This window comes from Myotis lucifugus, unplaced genomic scaffold, assembly GCF_000147115.1.
Source record: "Myotis lucifugus unplaced genomic scaffold, Myoluc2.0 scaffold_131, whole genome shotgun sequence".
NCBI lineage: Eukaryota > Metazoa > Chordata > Mammalia > Chiroptera > Vespertilionidae > Myotis > Myotis lucifugus.
The window spans coordinates 195,803-217,421 of NW_005871179.1; the positions used below are offsets into that span (position 1 = coordinate 195,803).

The following is a 21,619-nucleotide window of genomic DNA, read 5'->3' on the forward strand; positions in this document are numbered from 1 at the left end:
CTAGAAACTACACAAGTACCCTTCAATCCCTAAATACTAAGCTCATATTCTAAAATGTCTTCTCAGAAAATGCCTAACTGTATTTTTAAAAACTATGTTTTTATTGACTTTAGAGTGAAGAAGGGAGAGGTAGAGATAGAAACATCGAGGAGAGAAAAACATCAACTGGCTGCCTCACGCATGCCCCCCACAGAGGATTGAGCCCACACCCAGGCATGTGCCCTGATTGGGAATCAAACTGGTGACCTCTTGGTTCCTGGGTCGACACTCAACTGCTGAGCCACACCCGGCTGGGCTACCTGTTTATTTTTATAGAAAGACTAAGGGCCCAATGCATGAAATTCATGCAAGAGTAGGCCTTCCTTCTCCCGGCTTCCCTCTGGCACCCGGCACCCGGGATCCAGGCTTCCCTTGCAGCCCCAGCTTCATCTGGAAGGTCGTCCAGAAGGACGTCTGGTCTAATTAGCATATTATGCTTTTATTATTATAGATTTGGTGGCTCCTCCTGCCAGGAGCACACCCACATTTTCCTCTTCCCTCACAGTCCTGTATCTCCTAAACTCTAAGGGTCCCCAGGAGACATGCAACCAGGGAAGCAACCCCCTGAACCTTTCTCCAAGGCCCCCTTTTCTTTAACTTCTCAGTGAGTCAAAGCAGCCCCCATAGACTCATTTATTTCCTGTAACATTTCTAGAGAACCAAAGCAGCGCACCTAATCTCTCTCCCGTTGCTGCTTCTATTGCAGCGGTTCTCAACCTGTGGGTCGAGACCCCTTTGGCGGTCAAACGACCCTTTCACAGGGGTCGCCTAAGACCATCCTGCATATCAGATATTAACATTACGACTCATAACAGTAGCAACATTACAGTTATGAAGTAGCAACGAAAATAATTTTATGGTTGGGTCACAACATGAGGAACTGTATTTAAAGGGCCAGAAGGTTGAGAACCACTGAGCCCTTCCTTGTTTCACTGTCTCCAGCTTTAATAAATGTACTCTCAAAAGTAAAAATAAAGATAAATAAAAATAACCTGAAAATAAAAGAATAACATAAAACAGACCCACAGCCACCCTAACATGTAAAATCAACTCAAAACGAAGTCTTTTAAAGCTCTCTCAACCCATGGAAGGATATGGAAAATTGAGATGGGCCAGGGAACTAATGCCTATGGCAGTGATGGCGAACCTTTTGAGCACGGTGTGTCAGCATTTTGAAAAACCCTAACTTAACTCTGGTGCCATGTCACATATATTGATTTTTTACAGAGAGGAAGGGAGAGGGATAGAGTTAGAAACATCGATGAGAGAGAAACATCCATCAGCAGCCTCCTGCACACTCCCCACAGGGGATGTGCCCGCAAGCAAGGCACACGCCCCTGACCGGAATCGAACCTGGGACCCTTGAGTCCGCAGGCCGACGCTCTATCCGCTGAGCCAAACCGGTCAGGGCTAGAAATTTTTTGATATTTGCAACCATAGTAAAACAAAGATTTATATTTTTGATATTTATTTTATATATTTAAATGCCATTTAACAAAGAAAAATCAACCAAAAAAATGAGTTCGTGTGTCACCTCTGACACGCATGTCATAGGTTCGCCATCACTGGCCTATGGGATAGTTTTGAGATCTTGATAATTTAACTCCTAAGTGTTTTGTTTTGACTGAATTATTGGGGTGACATTAGTTAATAAAATTATGTTTCAGGTGCACAGTTCTACAATACACCTGTATTGTGTGTTCACCACCCCAAATCTCCTTCACCATTTACCCCTCCTAACCCTCTTCCACCTCCCTACATCTAAATGTTTTGAATAGCTTCACTGTTGTTAACACCTGCACAAGACTTTGCTGGGCAAATCACTCTTTTTATTTCATTTTCTCATTCCCATTAATATCAAAACTTATCTCACAGGATACATTCTATTTCTTCAAGAGATCTCGTGTACCTTAAAGGGCATTTTCAGAGCATTTCTCATGGTGTTAACTCTCATTTCAATCCCCACATTACAATCAATTTAAGACCAAACAAAGTTTGAGGTATTCTGATGAACACCAGCCTCTTTTTCTAGCAACATCTAATTCCCTGTAGCAATGAAGCATAGAAGTTATCTTATTTTCTTAGGTTATTAGACTGCATTAACATCACGAAACTTCCAAGGGATCAAGATAGAAAAGCCAAATGTTAATTCAAAGAAGCAGGAATGTTACATTTATTTTAATGTTTGAGTTACAAGACCCAAATAAGACCTAAGCCTAAAGAATTTCAGGACAGGACAAATAAATACCACCCTTTAAAAGGAAGCTAATGGCCCTACGCAGTTTGGCTCAGGCATCTGTCTGTAGACTAAAGGGTCCCAGTTCGATTCCGGTCAAGGACACATGCCTGGGTTGCGGGCTCGGTCCACAGTGGGGGGCGTGCAGAAGGCAGCCAATCAATGATTCTTTATCATCATTGATGTTTCTTTCTCTCTCTCTCTCTCTCTCTCTCTCTCTCTCTCTCTCTCTCCCTCCCTCCCTCTCCCTCTCCCTCTCCCTCTCCCTCTCCCTCTCCCTTTCTCTCTAGAATCGTTAAAAATATATTTTAAAATAATAAGCATAAATAAAAGGAAGCTAATGGTCAAAACAATGGAGAACAACAATCACCTATGGAAATCTTCCCAAGAAATAACCCTACAAAAAGAAACAAAAATCTCAACATAAGACAGATTCCTTTTGGGTCTCTAGTTTATGATGTAAATACCATTAAGATACACTAATTGTGTGTCATCTATGACCCGAGTTTATAAACACACAAGTTTTAGTGACAAATACTGAATATTGAAAGTGGGAAATTGCAGTTCAGAGAAAAAGAATGATATGATTTAATGACCCATAATAATTACCAAAATAAAAATAGCTACCTTCAACCTAAAAGTTAACATAGTCAAGATTTTTTACCTGTTTCTGGTTGAGACAGACTGGGGGTTTGGGGGTGACATTAATATCTACCAACATAAAGTTTATCGAACATTTATGCTCACAATGGGAAAAAGTATTTTAAATTGGGGCTCTCCTGAAAGGCCAGGATACATCATTTCCTCAAGTAGGATAATTTAGCTACCCTGATTTGATGGACTTACTTTGAACATCTAGTTCCTCTTGCTCTGTATCTTGAATATGTTCAAACACCTTCTAACTTAGAATCTGGACTCTGGATGGACCTGCCTACCTGAAAAGACTACCCTAGGCAAATATTGGCTTTCCTAGTAGATCTGTATCCACTGGAAATTGATTCCCTGACACTTTATCAATAACAATTGCTAACACTAAGATGTGACAGACAAGGAGCTACAAACTTTCAGCATTATATCATTTATATACACAAACTTCATTAAGTACTATGTTCTGTACCTATTCTACAGAATAGAAAATGAGGACTTACGAGTTGGTAACTTGCCCCAAAGTTCTACAGCTGGTTAAGTTCAGAATCCAAACACAGACATTATGCTAGAATAGCCATTACCTTATAGGCTACCCATGGTATATCCACCCATCAGTCTCTTGTGAATTTGACCAGTTAAAAATAAAAAAAATCAACCAATCTCAGAAGCATGATTATCTTGAACCAGGAGAGTCCAGATGCTTAACTAAAGCAGCCAACAGCTCTCTTCCCCAACCCCTAACTCTTAACTCATAACATATGCAAAAATTGAAAACAGGCTCTGCCTGAAATCTCTTTCAGAACTTGCAGTGCAAAACACATCCCTTGCCAAAGACAGCAGGAATGTTTCTGCTATAGATGATTTCAGAGAGCCTAAACTAAGAATGCTACAGCCAATTGTAGAGAACAAGAACTTTGTGTAACAGGAGACTAATAACAAGAAAATGAACATAATAAAATGGTTCTTGCTTGTCTGTTGCACCAGGCTCTTCAGTGCAGTATTGCTCTCAAGATAAATCAGAAAAGGGCAGAAAAATACAGTGTGAAAAATTAAAATAGTAGCCTGGTTTCCATGTACACACCCCCCACCCCCACCCACAGTGCTAGGCAACCACTAATCCATGTTCTGTCTTTACTTCAGGGGTTTTGTGACTGGCTTCTTTCACTTAGCATGTTCTCATTGTAGCATGTTATCAGTACATTCCTTTTTCATACCACAATATAACCCACTTTATTCATTCATTCATCAGCTGATGGGCATTGGGATTGTTGCCACTTTTTTGCTATTATGCATAATACTGCTATAAACATTCATGTACATGTTTGTTTGTTTATTCTTTTTCTTTTCTTTAATGGAACGCTCACGAATTTGCGTGTCATCCTTGTGCAGGAGCCATGCTAATCTTCTCTGTATCATTCCAATATTAGTATATATGCTGCCGAAGCGAGCACTCATGTACGTTTTTGTGCAGAGATGTTTTTCTCTCTCTTGGGTACATACCTGGGCGTGTTACTGCTCAGTCATATGATAACTCTATGCCTAACTTTGTGAGGAACTGCCAGACTATTATTCCCAAGCAGCTATACAATTTTACATTTCCACCAGAAGTGTATAAGGGTTCCCATTTCTCTACATCTCCAACACTTGTTATGTCTTTTTATTATAGCCATCTTAGTAGGTGTAAAGTGGTATCTTACTGAGGTTTTGATTATTTCCCTAATGATTAGGGATTTTGAGCATCTTTTCATGTGTGTGTTGGCTATTTGTACAACTACTTTTGGAGAAATGTCTATTCAGATCCTTCATTTTTAAATTGAATCATTGGATTATTTGTCCTTTTATTGGGCTGTAGAGTTCTTTATAAATTCTGGGCATAGGTTCCTTATTACATACATGCTTTGCAAAGTCTCTCCCATTTTTGTAGGTTGTCTTTTCATTTTCTTTTTTTTTATTTTATTGATTTTATAGAGAGGAAAGAAGAGGGAGAAAGCAAAACATCGATGTGAGAGTAAAACACTGATTGGCTGCCTCCTGCACACACCTCTTCTGGGGATCCAGCACACAACTGAGGCATGTGCCCTAACAGGGAACTGAACCAGCAACCTTTCAGTGCACGGAAGGATGCCCAACAAACTGAGCCACAACAGCCAGGGCTGTCTTCATTTTCTTGATGCTGAACTTTGAAACAAAAGGGCTTTTTAATTTTATGAAGTCTAGTTTATCTTATTTTTTCTTGTTTGTTTTTGATGTCATGTCTAAGAAGGGTTTACACAAAGTCACAAAGATTTACTCATAAGTTGAAAACTAAGAGCTTTAAACTTTTAGCTCTTACATTTAGATCCATGATCCATTTTGATTTAAATTTTGTGTTATAATGTGAGGTACGGGGTCAACTTCATTGTTTTAGATGTGGATATCCGTATGTCCCAATACCATCTGTTGAAAAGACAACTCTTTCCCTACTGAAATGTCTTGACATCTTTGTCAAAAATCAGCTGACTATAAATGTGAGGATTTATTTCTGCACTCTCATTTTATTCCATTGACCTGTCATGCAATCTTGATTACTATAGGTTTATAGTACATTTTGAATCATAAAGTGTGGGTTCTCCAACTTCGTCCTTTTTCAGGACAGTTTTGGCTATCCTAGTTCCCTTAGAAATCTTGTGGTGAAAAAGACACAAATGACTAAGATAAAGAAAAATTAGATGCACAAATTAACCAAGAAAGAAATTCACTATTCATAAAGGATTACAGACAAAGCAGTGGGCCGACTTGTGCTCTGTATGCCTCTGGGTAGTTGGGGGGGAGGGGGGGAGAGACAAAGCTCAGGTGAAATATTAAATATGTTTACTGTTTTATGCTTTTCTCCGGAGATTATCCTCTCCTGTGTAAGAGGGAGAGAAAACAGAATCAAGAACAACTGTGCATATCTCTAGCATAAAAAAAAAATTATGCGGCTTAGTACTAAAATCCTCAAACTTTAAATACTGAATTAGCCCTGGCCAGGTAGTTTAGTTTGTTGGAGCATCATCCCAATATGCCAAGGTAGCAGGTTCGATCCCCAGTCAGGGCACATACAAGAATCAACAAATGAATGCATAAATAAGTGGAACAACAAATCGATGTTTCTCTCTCTCTTCCTCTCTAAAATAAATTTTTTTAAAAATAATAATAATTAAATATTGAATTATATGGAATTTAGTAGAACTTGCTTTAAATAAGTAAATGTAGGGATGTATAATATGGTTAATTCAGTTCTGTTCCTTTTAAAAAATATATGCATATAAGTTACCCTAGGAAATAATTAGACCCTCCCCTAGAGATATAGGAGAGGAGCGTCTGGAGTGAACTGAGATTTAAACTGCTGACAATGCTATGTGGTTCATTCTGTTTCTCCAATGATGAGAGTTTAATTGCATAGATGATCCTGAGCATAGTAGACCTCCATTGAGCAAATTCTCAGAAGATACAAGTTACCTGCACTGGAGATATTGTGATGAAGAATTCCAAATGAATGGCCCCTCAGGTTGCTGTTGATTTTCCCTGCTAACATCCAGCAGCAAAGGGATTTGTTCTCCAAAGGTCATGACCTCAGAATATGCCCTTCTCTTGCTTCTATACACCTCTTCAGTGTAGCACACAACAACTTAGCCAGTAAAGGTATAAAACACTTTATTCTGTGTAGGAAGATCTGATTACTTATTACTAATATTAGGAAAATGCAATCAGTGGTAAAATCTGCTCTCAGAGAAGCTCAATCTCTCTGTTGTCTTAGCCAAACATAGCTTATGGAGCTCACCTGCTGCATGCCAGGCAGTTTACATACAAATATTAATTTAATTCCCATGCTGGTTTTGTGAGGTATAGGTCCCTTTTTTGTAAGATTGGGAGAGTATCTTATTCAGTTAATGAATGGGAGAGCCAAGATTTGAACCCAGTTCTTTTTTGGTGGCAAAGCCACTACTACTTAACAGAACCTGGTCCAGTATTATAAAGTGACTCAATAAGGGTTCTGTCTATTTGGAACAGGGCATTTTAGGTTGAGTATTTGCTTCAGCATATTCCTTCACTTATACCCACTTTTATGCTCACATCTTGAAGTAACATATTATGGAAAACACGGAATGAAATCTGAATTCTAGTCCTAGCTTCGTTGCTTGCTGTGTGTTGGGATTTTGGGTTCCCTTCCAGCAAGCAGGGATTTCCCAGTTATCTGTCTACCTTGGTCTTCAAAACTGTGAAATGTGGACACCATTACTCCTTTTTAAAAAATAAACTTTTTGGCCCTGGTGCTGTGGCTCGTGATTAACACTACGGTGTCGGGTGAATTTCCTGCCAAAATATAAGATGGCGCGGGCAATTATTTAGGTTTCCCGCGCAAAATCAGAGTTAGTTTAAAATGCCTATATCTTTTGAAGTATGGGTTCGATTGAAATGAAATTTTCGGTTTCTTGTGTAAAAAATGAAAATTTATTCAATCACAGACATTTTTTTATCTATTCAGTACATAAATAATTCGATATATATAAACTAAATACGAAAAACCCAAAAAATACTTATTACCTAAAAATATACACATATTTTTAAAGTTTAAAATAAAATTTTCATAATAAATCAAAACAAATAGAAATTAATAGTTTTTTAGCGTATGATATTTTTCAAAACACGCCCCTTTATGTAGAGGTATATTGCAAAATTTGCACATGTAGCGTGTCTCACTGTGCAATTTATGAACGGAACATACGCGACACCTTCTCAAAATGTTTTTCTTTTTTCCACTTCCGACAATTGCCTGTAACGTATGCTTTCTCATGTCCATCGATAGCCTGCATGGTGGATCAGATGTAGGTGGTTTAGCCTGCATTCCAGAAGTAGACGGTACTGGTTGAAGGTCTGGAACAATGTCCATGTCCTCTGGAATATCATCCGTCAACCAGTGGATAGCTGTTTGTTTCAAAAACATTTTAAAACCCATTTTTCTTTGCCTCACTGATTTGTAAACTGCATAAGAATTAAATAATGCGCAATTTATCATATACATTGCCAACCTTTTTGTCCATTTGACCATCCTCCGCAATATCGAATAATATGAAAGGTATTGGTCGGCCCGGTCAACACCTTTCATATGTTTATTGTAGTCAATGAGTGCATTCGGTTTGACAATTTTCTTTTTTGATGTTCTGTCAATATTCTGACTTTCTTCCATCTCCGCAGAATGAATCGAAGAAATCAGGTATACAGGCTTTTTTGATTGCCACACTTGTAACAATATATCATTTTTCCTTATAAATTTTGTTTCACCTTTTTTCAAAGAAATTGTTTGAAAATCTTTAGGTATACCTCGATTTTTCCGGATTGTTCCACATATTCTGAATTTGTTTTTCATAAGTGCTTCACAATTTGCGACGCTATTATAATAATTGTCCATATATATATGGTACCACGAATCAGTGTATGGAGACACTACTGTTTGTATCGTTTCCAATAATCGCTTTCCTTCGCCGCAATAAATTTCCATGTTACAGATATATCCTGTATCACTTTCGCACAACAAACGAACCAATATTCCATATTTAACGATCTTGCCAGCATTATATACCCTAAAGAATAATCTTCCCCTCCAAGGTACGATCCCTTCATCTAGTGATAATTGCTGATGAGGTTTGTAAATATTTATAAATTTAGGCACAAAATAATCTAGTACTGGTCTCACTTTGCAAAGTCTATCTGATTCATTTACGATATCCGCATTATTATTGAAGTGCCAAGCTTTCCATATCTGTCGGAACCTGTCTGTCGTCATCCTTTTACCAAAATATGGCGTCTCCGTCCATGGCTCTGTGGTCCAATAGTCATCTCTTCTATCTTTGCGCACCTGTCCCATGAGAACAATTAACCCTAAAAACTTCTTCATCTCTTGAGGGGTTATATCTTTCCACTTTAGGCTTTTTTTTGAAAGTTTGAAATTATTCCTATTTTGATTATAATACCTGTTTGACTCCTCTACAAGAAATTCAAAAAAATCATCTCCGATAAATAATTTCACGGCATCTTCTATATTATTTATAACAGCATCTGTGTTTAATCCTTGATGCCCTAAAAAATCTTCTAAGACCGGTGGATTATCAACATGCGACCATTCTTCTCTCCCGCCTTCTATATCTGACTCTGAGTCAGAGCTGGAGCTCGAAATTCTTCGTCGCCTCAATGTCCTGGGACGCACCATTACTTCATCATCACTAGAATCTTCATCACTTGTACTCGCATTTTCAAGATCGCTATCACAAGAATAATTGGACAACTTGTCTGCACAAAACTCATCATCACTGTAGTCTGAATGCTGCGACATTCTAGGTTAAAGCAAATAAAAATAATACTAACTGAAAATAGCGGTACTCCGATAGATATCTGATATAAAAAAATAATTATTATGCGAACACTTTGCGGAACGATTTTATTTTATTTGGTTAAAAAATTCTATATGAATGTCTTTATCACAATATATTTAAATACTTAAACACGTAATAATATTCACAAAACTCAAAACTAAAGACGTCCGGACACAAGAAGTATTTCTCAATAACTATTCTCTTTGCATGGTGAGATATCCAGGGATATCGGTTATAAAATGAGAAAACAATACATTGGTACCCTAACGGTATTGTACTCGACCAGCGCCATAAAGTGTTCTCTACTTACAAGGGATTTTTATGATACCTATTACCCCAATGGGTATGAAACGGTTCGCATACACAGGTAGGTATCTTTGTGAACGGCAAACAAACAAATATTTGGTAATACGCAGTTACAATCGGCCCGAGTTTACACGTTTCCCGCACTCCACCGCAAATCTATATGAACCGAGTTAAGACGGCTCCCGCGGAGTACGCGCAATTCACGCGAGCCGACTTAACTCGTTTCCCGCAATCCAAGTGTTAAGCATTGACCTATGAACCAGGAGTTCACCGGTTCCATTCATGGCCAGGGCACATGCCCAAGTTTTGGGCTCAATCCCTAGTAGGGATCATGCAGGAGACAGCCGATCAATGATTCTCTCTCATCATTGATGTTTCTGTCTCTCCCTCTCCCTTCCTCTCTGAAATCAATAAAATATATTTTTAAACAGTAAATAAAAAATAAATAAATAAATAAAACTATAAGAACATATATCCAGCAATTCCAGTTCTGGGTATGTATCCAAAAGATAAATAAAAACCTAGAAGAGATATTAGCACTCCCATATTCATTGCAGCACACAAACAATAGCCAAAATGTGCAAAGAACGACAGATGAATGGATAAAGAAAATTATAATCTATATCTATAAAAGGCTAATATGCAAAGTGTCCCCTTGGGAGTTCGACCGAAAGACTGGCAGTTCAATCGCTTGTTATCATGTACGCTGACCACCGGGAGCGGCACAGAATGAATGAAGGCCCTGATCCCCGGCCAGGCCTAGGGACCCTACCCGTGCATGAAATTCATGCACTAGGCCTCTAGTATACATATAAAATGGAATACTATTCAGCCTTAAAAAAGAATTTTGCAATATGTGACAATATGGATGAACCATGAGGGCATTATGCTAAGTGAAATAAACCAGTCGCAGCAAGACAAATACTGTTCAATTACACTTATATGATGTATCTAAAATACTAGACACACTCACAGATTCAAAGAGTAGAAGGTTTGTTGCCAGTCTGGGGGAGGGGGAAATGGGCAGTTACTACTCAATGTGCACCAAGTTGCAGTTAAGCTTTACAAATCTGTTGTACAACGTTGTATCTATGGTGAACAATGTACTGCACACTTAAAATCTGTTAAGAGGGTAGATCTCATCTTAAGTGTTCTTACAATAAATAACTCATCATCCATGATGTTATTTAGCAAATTAAAAAGCCTATATGAGAAATGGGGAGGGAGTGCTTTTTAATTTATTGCAATTTGAATCACTGACTCACATGGGAAAATTTAAAGAACCAATTATTACCAATTTGTCCTAGCAAATGTAGAAGAACAAGTTTCTACAAATGTATGAAGGGCATAACTCTATCTTGCAGTGACCAAGGCTGTTTAGGGTTGCATGAAGAATCAGGACTGATTCAACAAAATTCTTGCTGACTATGAAATGGATAAAGAAACGTGTGTGTGTGTGTGTGTGTGTATCTCAAAGGTTAGAAAACATAGCCAAGGACATCTCCCAGAAAGAGCAAAAATACAGAGAAGGAATAGTAGGGGGGGGGGGGGGGAGATAGTGATGTGCCAATCATTTCAAAAGATCCAACATCCAAACAATAATTCAAGAGAGAGTAGAGAAAATAAAGGCGAAAAAAAATCAACAACATAATTCTTAAAAATTTCCCAGAACTGAGGAACAAAATTTCAGTCCACTGAGTGATCAGCACATTAAATGAAAAGAGCCACTCCCAGATCACTATGAAAGTTCAGAACATTGGGGGGAAAACTTTTAAAGTTCCAGAAGTTACATACAGGTTATATGCAAAGGTAAATGACATCTCACCAACAATGAAAGCCAAAAGACAATAGAGCAGTGTCTACAAAATTATGAAGGAAAATTATTTCCAAACTAGAATTCTATACCCAAACCAAACCAATGATCAATATACAGATAAAATAAAAGCATTTTTAGGCCTAACCGGTTTGGCTCAGTGGATAGAACATCAGCCTTCAGACTGAAGGGTCCCAGGTTTGATTCCAGTCAAGGGCATGTACCTTGGTTGTGGGCACATCCCCAGTTAGGGGGTATGCAGGAGGCAGCTGATCGATGTTTCTAACTCTCTATCCCTCTCCCTTCCTCTCTGTAAAAAATAAAATACTCCCTCTGTCCCATAATAATAGTAGCAAATGAATATTTAAACGGGAATTATTGGCGAATGCAGCTGTAAGTTATGTTGTAGCGCAAAATTGTGAAGCCTTCAATCAAAATCAATGTTTCATGACATCTGTCATTTGTTTTGACACATCTTTCAATTTTTAGGTTAATCTAATTATTATGAATTATAACTATTTTTCTCATTTCATCCGCTGATCGAAATCAATTATTTTATTTCAGTTGAATATCAACCCATTGTAAAAGATGAAAAAAAGAGAGTTTTCAAGCAAAGATCAAGTTGTGATTGTCCAGTTCTTGATGCATCAAAAGGAAAAGGAAAAGTTGCAGAAAGGTACAATTACGCTAGCTGCAAAACAATTTAAGTGCAACAGAATGACCATATCAAGAATTTGGAAATATGCTTCCGAAAATAATTGTCAAGGAGAATCTTATGCTAATGTTGATTCTTTGAAAAAGCAAAACTGTGGGCGTAAATGCAAAGATTATGGAGAAAAACTTGAAAAACTTAGGCATATTCCTCTTAGCAGAAGAAGCACCATATTAGCCTTTGATAATATTTCTCCCGAAGTACTGAATAATACGTTTCTGTCACTTCAACAAGTTATGCTGGAAGCAATAAAGAACGATGGCTCCAATAATTTTAAGCTCACGCATATAGGGAAAGCAAAGCTTCACAGCCAAGGGATCCTACCTACAAGTTTAAAATGCAGTAACAAAATTACTGAAAAATCCAGAAACTATCTGAGCACTCAAAATAAAAATTAGGAGTACTATTTTTAATCTATTGTTTAATTTAATCTAGTTTTTTGATAATAAATGTTGCGTTCTGTATTTATTTTGTTTTGCTACTATTATTATGGGACAAATTGCATTCATCAACTGCTACTATTATTATGGGACAGAGGGAGTATATTTTTTTTAAAAAGCATTTTTAGGTATGTATGTCTACAAATTTACCTTTTATACCCTTTTCTCAGGAAGCTATTGGGAAAAGGTGCACTTCCAAAACAAGAGATCAAATCAAGAAGGATATGGGAAAAGATAATGGGATTCAGTATGAGAGAGATGGGAAACATCATCAAGATGACGTTGGGATGGCATGTGTAACTCCTGGGCAGTTACCTAGAGTACACATTTGGACAGAGCAGATCAAAAGGTAGCTCCAAGGAAATTTACAATATAGCTAAAAAGCTTAAAGTACTGCCCTAGCCAGTTTGGCTCAGTGGATAAAGCTTCAGCCTGTAGGCTGAAAGGTCCTGGGTTCGATTCCGGTCAAGGGCACATGCCCGGGTTTCGGGCTCAATCCCCAGTTTTGGGTGTGCAGGAGGCAGCCAATCAATCATTCTCTCTCATCAATATTTCTATTTCTCTCTCCCTCTCCCTTCTTTCTGAAATCAATAAAAATATTTTTTTAAAAATTAAAAATCCTATCTAATAGACAAACATGGTAATTGACCGTATCTTTGCTATGCCTCCCATTGGCTAATCAGCACGATATGCAAATTAACCACCAACAAAGATGGCGGCTAATTTGCATATTGCAGGCAGGGTGGGACAGCGCGAGCCAGTGCACTGCCATCCAGGGCAGGCCCGCCCCCGCCCCAGAAGCCCCAGGAGCCGCCTGATATGGTAGTAACTCTATCAGTAAGCACTCTGAAAGTCAGTGGCATAAATGCACCAATTAAAAGACAGATTATGAGGGTGAATCAAAAACAAAACCCACTTTAAATATAAAGACACATATAGATTAAAAGTAAATGAATTAAGCTGCAGCCTGTTTTGCTCAGTGGATAGAGCATTAGCCCGTGGACTGAAGGGTCCCAGGTTCGATTCCAGTCAAGGGCATGTACCTCAGTTGCTGGCTTGATACCCAGTCCCTATCAAAGCATGTGCAGGAGGCAACCAATCAACGTGTCTCTCCCTTTCCCTTCACTCTCTCTAAAATTCAATGGAAAAATATCATTGGGTGAAGATTAACAAAAACAAAGTAAATGGATTAAGTAACATTAAAGAGATTATAAGAAAAATATATTCCAAATTTTGTTAGTTGTATAATGGTTATGTTTAAATTATTAACACCTAAGAAATTGGGTGAAGAGTACATATAATATGCTGTAGTATTTTATAGTTTTTTTTACATGTATGAGATTATTTCAAATTAAAATATTAAAATTAAAAATTAATAAAATATTAATTGAAATGTATCTGCATTACATGAATAATCTCCTAATTGCTTCTAGCATAATTTATTAAATTGTGCTAAAATTTACAAGGGTTCAATTAAAAAATATCTTAATTCTAAATGATATAATAGAAAATATATAATAGTGCACTTATAAGCACTTATCTGAAAATAAAAATTTAAAGAAGGGATTAGCCAAAGAAAATATATGCACAACCCATGGACACAGACAACAGTATGGTGATGGCCAGAGAGAAGTGGGGGGGCAAGAGCTGGGTAGAGGGGGCAAAAGGGGGGAAATAGGGACATCCTATATAATAATAAAAGGTTAATATGCACACTGACTGAACAGCAGAATGACCGGTTGCTATGATGCGCACTGGCCACCAGGGGGCAGATACTCAATGCAGAAGCTGCCCCCTGGTGATCAGTGCACTTCCATATGGGGAGTGCCACTCAGCCAGAAGCTGGCTCATGGCTGGCCAGCACAGTGATGGTGGCAGGAGCCTCTCCCACCTCGTGGCAGCACTAAGAATGTCCAACTAATAGTTTAGACCCGATCCCTTGGGAGCCTAAGCCTTTGGTCGGACATCCCCCGAGGGCTCCCTGGCTGCTAGAAGGATGTCTGACTGCAAGCTTAGGCCTCATCCCCCAGGGAGTGGGCCTAAGTCGACAGGTGGACATCCCCCAAGGGGTCCTGGACTGTGAATGGGTGCAGGCCGGGCTGAGGGACACCCCCCCCCCCCAGTACACAAATTTTTGTGCACCAGGCCTCTAGTAATAAAATAAAATGCTTAGAGTACTGAGGAAGATTTATACTTCTGGGTAGAGTTAGAGAGGAATTACTGATAAAAACATGGAAATGAAGCAAGAAAAAACAAGAAAGATATTAAAAACAAAGAAAAATGTTGCACAGTCAGCATGGCTAGGTGGTTGAGCGATGACCTATGAACCAGGAGTCACAGTTCGATTCCCAGTGTGGGGCATGAAGGGAGGCAGTTGATCAATGATTCTCTTTCATCACTGATGTTTCTCTCTCTCTCTACCTCATCCTTCCTCTCTGAAATCAATAAAAATATAGTTTTAAAAGAAGAAAATGTTGTGCAAAAGAAAAAAAGAAAACGAGCCACAGCATGCACCATGATTTGGCTGTCAGCCAAACATAACCATAGTATTGTCAACTGTATTGTCAGTATTGTCAACTGAATACTGCTCTAACTAAAATTACATTATAACCAGAGTGACAATAAATGTGATGTGTAAGGTGGTCAGGGTATTCTCCAGAAAACTGCTACTATCCAAGGTGAGAAATTAACAGATAATACCAAAAACTAGAAAATCAGTAAGTAGCAAAATAAGATTATTTAGAGACAATACCAAAAGAAAAAGTAAGGAGTTGGAAATGATTGCTGGGGGATTGGGAATGGGATGAGGCAGGACTGCTATTTTTCCTAAAAAGCTCTGTGGAGCTGATGATGATCTGACATTATCTATGCAGAGGCATTTTGCACATCTATATATATAAAAGGCTAAGTGACCATCTGACCACCCAGTACCTATGATGCACACTGACCACCTGGGGGCAGATGCTCTACACAACAGCTGCCGAGCTGCGATGACTTGGCAGTGGCAGTTCTTGGGTGACACACCCCAGAACTAGAGAGGAGAGAGCCCGATTCCTCAACAGGCTGCGTGATTCCACCTTCAGCAATGGGTTATGTTGTTCCTGGGGCACTGTTGACCCCGAATCTGGTTTACTGCACACTTGTGTTTGCATTCCACACCCTGTACAACAGCAACTTTGCAGAGTGCCCTCTTGCACTCCAGGACCCCTCGGGGGATGTCAGAGAGCTGGTTTCGATCCGATCTCCGCAGGCCAGGAAGAGGGACCCCACCTGCCAGAGGGACCTCTGCTCACTCCACAGATGCACTTCTAGCAGTGGCACTGCCCCAGGAATTCTAATTAATTTCTTTTCAATGTGCAAGAATCCATGCACCAGGCCACTAGTGTATTAATAAAAAGCAAGACACAAAAAACATAAATAAATATATAAATTGCTTTTTAAAGTTAAAAAAGTACTAGGGGAAAATTCAAATGTACAGATGGGCAAAAGTAGCTTTAGAGGTGTAATAAAATAAATGCAATTAATAAATAATGATACAAAAATAAACTATTTCGCATAACCAAAACCAAGCATGTTAAACTCGCGGCCCACAGGCCACATGCAGTCCACAACAAATACTTTTGCAACCCAGCCAATATAACGATATGTAAAAAACGTTTTAATAAAAATTTTGTGTCCTAATGGTTTGGCTCAGTTGATAGAGCGTCGGCCTGCGGACTGAAGGGTCCCAGGTTCAATTCCAGTCAAGGGCACGCACCTTGGTTGCGGGCACATCCCCAGTTAGGGGGTGTGCAGGAGGCAGCTGATCGATGTTTCTCTCTCATTAATGTTTCTAACTCTCTATCCCCCTCCCCTCCTCTCTGTAAAAAAAATTCAATAAAATATTTTTAAAAAATTGAAGCTTTAAAAAATTTTTCGTAACTTATATATCCTGTTATACATAATATATATATATATATATAAAAGCCTAAGCAACCAAACAACCAGTCGCTATGATGCGCACTGACCACCAGGGGGCAGACAACACAGGAGCTGCCCCCTGGTGGTCAGTGCGTTCCCACAGTGAGAGCACCGCTCAGCTGACATATCCATCCAGGTGGCCGACCGACCTGGCAGCCACTCCCTCAGTAGTCCTGCAGGTCCAATCTCTGGAGAACGAGCCAGGCACCGATGGACCACCGCCACCCCACCTGCACGACCCTCACTACTGGAAGTTGGCCTCAGGCACCACAGCCGCTCCCCTCCCTAGACACTCCACAAGGAAGAAAGGATATAAAAGTGGCCACCAGCCCTAGCTGGTTTGGCTCAGTGGATAGAGCATTTGGCTGCGGACCAAAGGGTCCCAGGTTCAATTCCAGTCAAGGGCACATGCCTGGGTTGTGGGCTCTATCCCCAGTTGGGGGTGTGCAGGAGGCAACCAATCAATGATTCTCTCTCATCATTGATGTTTCTATCTCTCTCTCCCTCTTCCTTCCTCTCTGAAATCAATAAAAATATTTTTTTAAAAATAATAATAAAAATAAATAAATGAATAAATAAAAGTGGCCACCAATTGGCTGTTGACAACCAGCACGAATGTCAGCGGGATGGATCCGGATCCTGGGCCAGCAAGGGTGTCCCACCACCTGCCTGGAGGGCCAATTGCATCCCGCCACCCCCCACACCCGCTTCGGGACCCCACCCGTGCATAAATTCGTGCACCGGACCTCTAGTTATTAATAACAAACTACAACATTTGCCAATGACTGATTACTATAATCATGTTGCATTCATTTCCCTTACGCGTCTTACACACAGGCGCACCATTTCTCTCCACTAATACTAGCAGCGAGTATTTTAGCAGTCAATTGCCATGTCATCAGTCTTGGACTGACTTGTTTGGTGGGGGCAACAGGAAATATTTCGCTTTCAGAGATCAAGAAAAATAAGTTTATTTGCATTACGCTTATTAATTTGTGCAGTTATTCAGTGGTAAGTTAATGTTCAAGAAAAAATATTAATTTTTATTAAAATGTTCTATTATTTTTTTAAATATATTTTTTATTGATTTTTTACAGAGAGGAAGGGAGAGGGATAGAGAGTCAGAAACATCGATGAGAGAGAAGCATTGATCAGCTGCCTCCTGCACACCCCCCACTGGCGATGTGCCTGCAACTTGACCGGAATCGAACCTGGGACCCTTCAGTCCCCAGGCCGACGCTCTATCCAGTGAGCCAAACCGGTCAGGGCCTATTATTTTATTAACGATTACTTATTTCAGCCCTTTGTATTCAGCATGGCTCTATTGAAATAAACCTACATTTCTATGAAAATTGAAGCTTTTGTTTTTTTGCAGCCCACATAAACTTAAATCTTATTTGGCCCGTGTTAGCTTTTGAGTTTGATATGCCTGCTCAAAACTATAAACCTACTTTTGCCTTCCCTGTATACATGAATTTATTCATATCCATCACATAGTTATCTAAGACAGGGAAAAATGAGAGAAAAGCTTAAATGTCTACTAAAAAGAACTAGTTAAAATTATAAGACACATCAATGATGAAATGCCATCAGTCATTGAAACATGAAAACATGAAACTGGCCAGGTTGCTTGTGTGGCTGGAGCATCACCCTATACACCAAAAAGGTTGCAGGTTCAATTCCCGGACAGTGCAATCCCAATCTTAATTAAACATACACATATCCAAGTACCATATGCATGAAAAGAGACGATGCACCAAAACATTAACCATAATTACATACATCAAGTTTATAGATGACCTTTCTTCAGTATTTCCAAATGAATAAATGTGTAAAGAACTGAAAACTTAGTTAAAATTAAAAAGTAACTACACAGGCTAGGAGAGGTCAACGGGGGGGGGAAAAAAGGAGACATATGTATTACTTTCAACAATAAAGAATTTTAAAAAAAATAAAGTAACTACTGTCCAGTCAGGACACATGCCCGGGTTGCAGGCTAGATCCCCAGTGTGGGGCGTGCAGGAGGCAGCCGATGGATGATTCTCTCTCATCACTGATATTTCTGTCTCTCTCTCCCTCTCCCTTCCTCTCTGAAATCAATTATATATATATATGTAACTGCTAGGCACTGGGTGGCATAGCTGTTGGTTGAGCGTCCTCCCATGCACCGAAAGGTCAAGATTCGATTCCCTGTCAGGGCACAGGCTGACTCTACAACTTAGAAAGGAATCAAAGAGGAGAGCTGGCTACTTTACCATCTTATTTCAGTTGGTTAAACTGACAAACACTGCTTAATAAGAACCCAGAAAGTCCCATTAAGGAATTTTATGAATATACAACTCTTAATATAAGACTGGCTTTAGAAGTCAGTGAAGTTATTATTAGTTCCTTTCACCACCATGCACTTACCTTATATGAACAATAATTCGACTTGCAATGGATCCCAAACAGACACTACCTCAAACACGGGCAATGCCGCTGGCTTCTCCAATGTACAAAGTCAGGATACAATTCTGGAATGAGAGGAAATAAACAGTGATAAAATAGCTACACAATCCTTGCAGATTCCATCTTGAAATGCAAACACTTGAAATCTATAAGCAAAAATTCTATTGTAGCCCTGAATTTCACTCCAAGTGAACACAGGCTTCTAAGTACACTGACTGGCCTGAGAGTCTCTGTCTGCCTGTCTCTCATACAAGTTTTAACCCATTCAACATCTTCCACTAAGGATACAGTACAGAAAGCCAAAACCTTCCTCTTATAACCTGATACTTTCACTGGCAACATTTCAGGTGTTAGTTTGCATTATGCAAGACTAATTCACAAACACCATTAATTCAACCTGGAAAATTACTTCAGAATAATTAGATTATTTGAAACAAAAATACTTAACTGAGGTATGCTAAATTTAATAAATACATTTCAAATTAAAATAACTTCCTATCCTCATCCCTCAAACACAAAAAACCCCTTCTGATCCAGTTGTTTAAATATTCCCAGACCTAAACTAACATGGACATACATCAAAGCTATCTACAACAAGAAATCCAAGATCAACAAGCTCATGTATATAGTTAATGTCTTCACTCCTAGCTTATTAAAGCTTTATCACTCATTCACATTACTATAAAGTAGGAAGGCACCGCAATTCAAATCATCTAAAGATGCAGGCTTGACATTAATTTTTTTCACTTAATATTCACTCAATCAAGGATACCCAATTTAGCTTTTTCTGAAACCTGTAGCTTACATACGGCTAAACCCTTGCCTATTTAGCCAGGAAAGAAATTAATTATTTTCTTAAAGAATGGTCTCTTAGTACATGTGGAACCCTCAGCTTAGAAAGCCTCTTCCAAACCCATTCCTATGAGGGTCTCCTCCCCCAGACAGCTGTCCCTGGCTTACCTAGGCTGGGTTAGGTACTGCTTCTCTGTGTTATCCTAGACATGTCTCTCCTTACACTCATCTCATTCTATCTGTTAATATGTCAATTTTCCTAACAGTGATACGGCTGCTGATAACCCAAGCAATAAACTCTTGACCTATACCAAATGTAACCAGGTAATTTACACTACAAAGAGGCAACAAAAACCTACCCTTAAAACTAACAGGATAAAACTGTTCTATACAGATGAAATTATCACTCAGTCAGCCTGTTACCAACTTAATGATAATGTTGGTCTATATTTTACTTAATTGATAAACAGTAAAAATAAAGCACTTTCAAAAACTCATACAAAATATTTTAGCATATATTCTTTTTTTTCTTTTGCATATATTCTTGCAGCTTATTCTTAGAATTCATCCTAGGTTACAGCATCCAAAACCTCTTTCCCTATTTCTAACTGCAGAGGCACAGGAACTCACATCAGTTTGAGGGAAATCCTGATGACAGTTATAGGACTGAGAACTGCTTACTCTACAACTCACTGAATTAAGGAACTATTCCAATTCATCCACCCTTAAAATCCTAACCAAACACACACAAATCTTCCATTTTAGTATCCCATCATGTTTCTTTCTTATTAACCTCTTCTTGGACATTGGCAAGAACTTGATCATCCCAACAAGTCTTCAATTTTCCATTGTCCCAATGGGTGGAGATACAAATGAGGCTCTGGCCCTTAGTTATTCTGTAAAAGAAGACACCTGAAGCCCTGAGTCATCCCTGCCACCACAGTGTTTATGCACCACCACCCCAACTTGTCCTGCCTGTATCATCTGGACAGTCATAGGTATACTTCTCGGCCTCTATCTGCTGTTAACAGGGGAAATGCATGTGTGGTATACATGTACTATTTTCTGATTATCTGAAACTGTTCCAAAATTAGGCATTTGTTTAAAAAGAAAAAAAGGCAAATGATTTTGAGTGGTGTTCTCTGGCTCTTGATGATCTGAAAGCAATTTTTTTTAAAACAACTTGTATCTTTTTTAAAAATATATTTTATTGATTTTTTACAGAGAGGAAGGGAGAGGGATAGAGAGTTAGAAACATCAATGAGAGAGAAACATCGATCAGCAGCCTCCTGCACACTCCCTACTGGGGATGTGCCCACAACCAAGGTACATGCCCTTGACCAAAATCGAACCTGGGACCCTTCAGTCCACAGGCCGACGCTCTATCCACTGAGCCAAACCGGTTAGGGCCGAAAGCAATTTTTGATACTGCTCAGTTGTTTGTTGGAAACGTTAATATTGAGTTTGAGGTGACAGAAGAGTTAGCCTCTATGAAGAGTTTGTATAGAACAACAACAGGCAAGAATTTTTTCAAAGAAGTTGAGAGCCCTAGCCAGTTTTGCTCAGTGGATAGAGCATCAGCCTGTGGACTGAAAGGTCCCAGGTTCAATTCCGGTCAAGGGCATGGTCAAGGGCATATGCCCGGGTTGTGGGTTCGATCCCCAGTAAGGGGTGTGCAGGAGGCAGATTCTCACTATTGATGTTTCTATCTCTCTCTCTCCCTCTCCCTTCCGCTCTGAAATCTATATCTATATCTATATCTGTGTGTGTGCGTGTATATATATATATATATATATTTTTTTTTTTTTTTTTTAAGTTGAGAAAACACTAATT

General features: G+C 39.0%; 1 protein-coding gene and 1 non-coding gene across 3 annotated transcripts in view; both read right to left on the reverse strand.

Annotated features, from left to right (window-relative positions):
• Window positions 1–21,619, reverse strand: part of THRAP3 (thyroid hormone receptor associated protein 3) — a 56,262-nt gene that overhangs the window by 27,705 nt on the left and 6,938 nt on the right. For both annotated transcript variants that reach the window (XM_006094153.2, XM_023758490.1), the window contains exon 2: window positions 18,956–19,059. The gene's annotated coding sequence lies outside the window, so the exon portion shown is untranslated. The remainder of the gene's footprint in view (window positions 1–18,955; window positions 19,060–21,619) is intronic.
• On the reverse strand, window positions 4,268–4,374 carry LOC111827103. Its single transcript, XR_002830598.1, has one exon. It is a non-coding gene; the product is annotated as a U6 spliceosomal RNA (small nuclear RNA).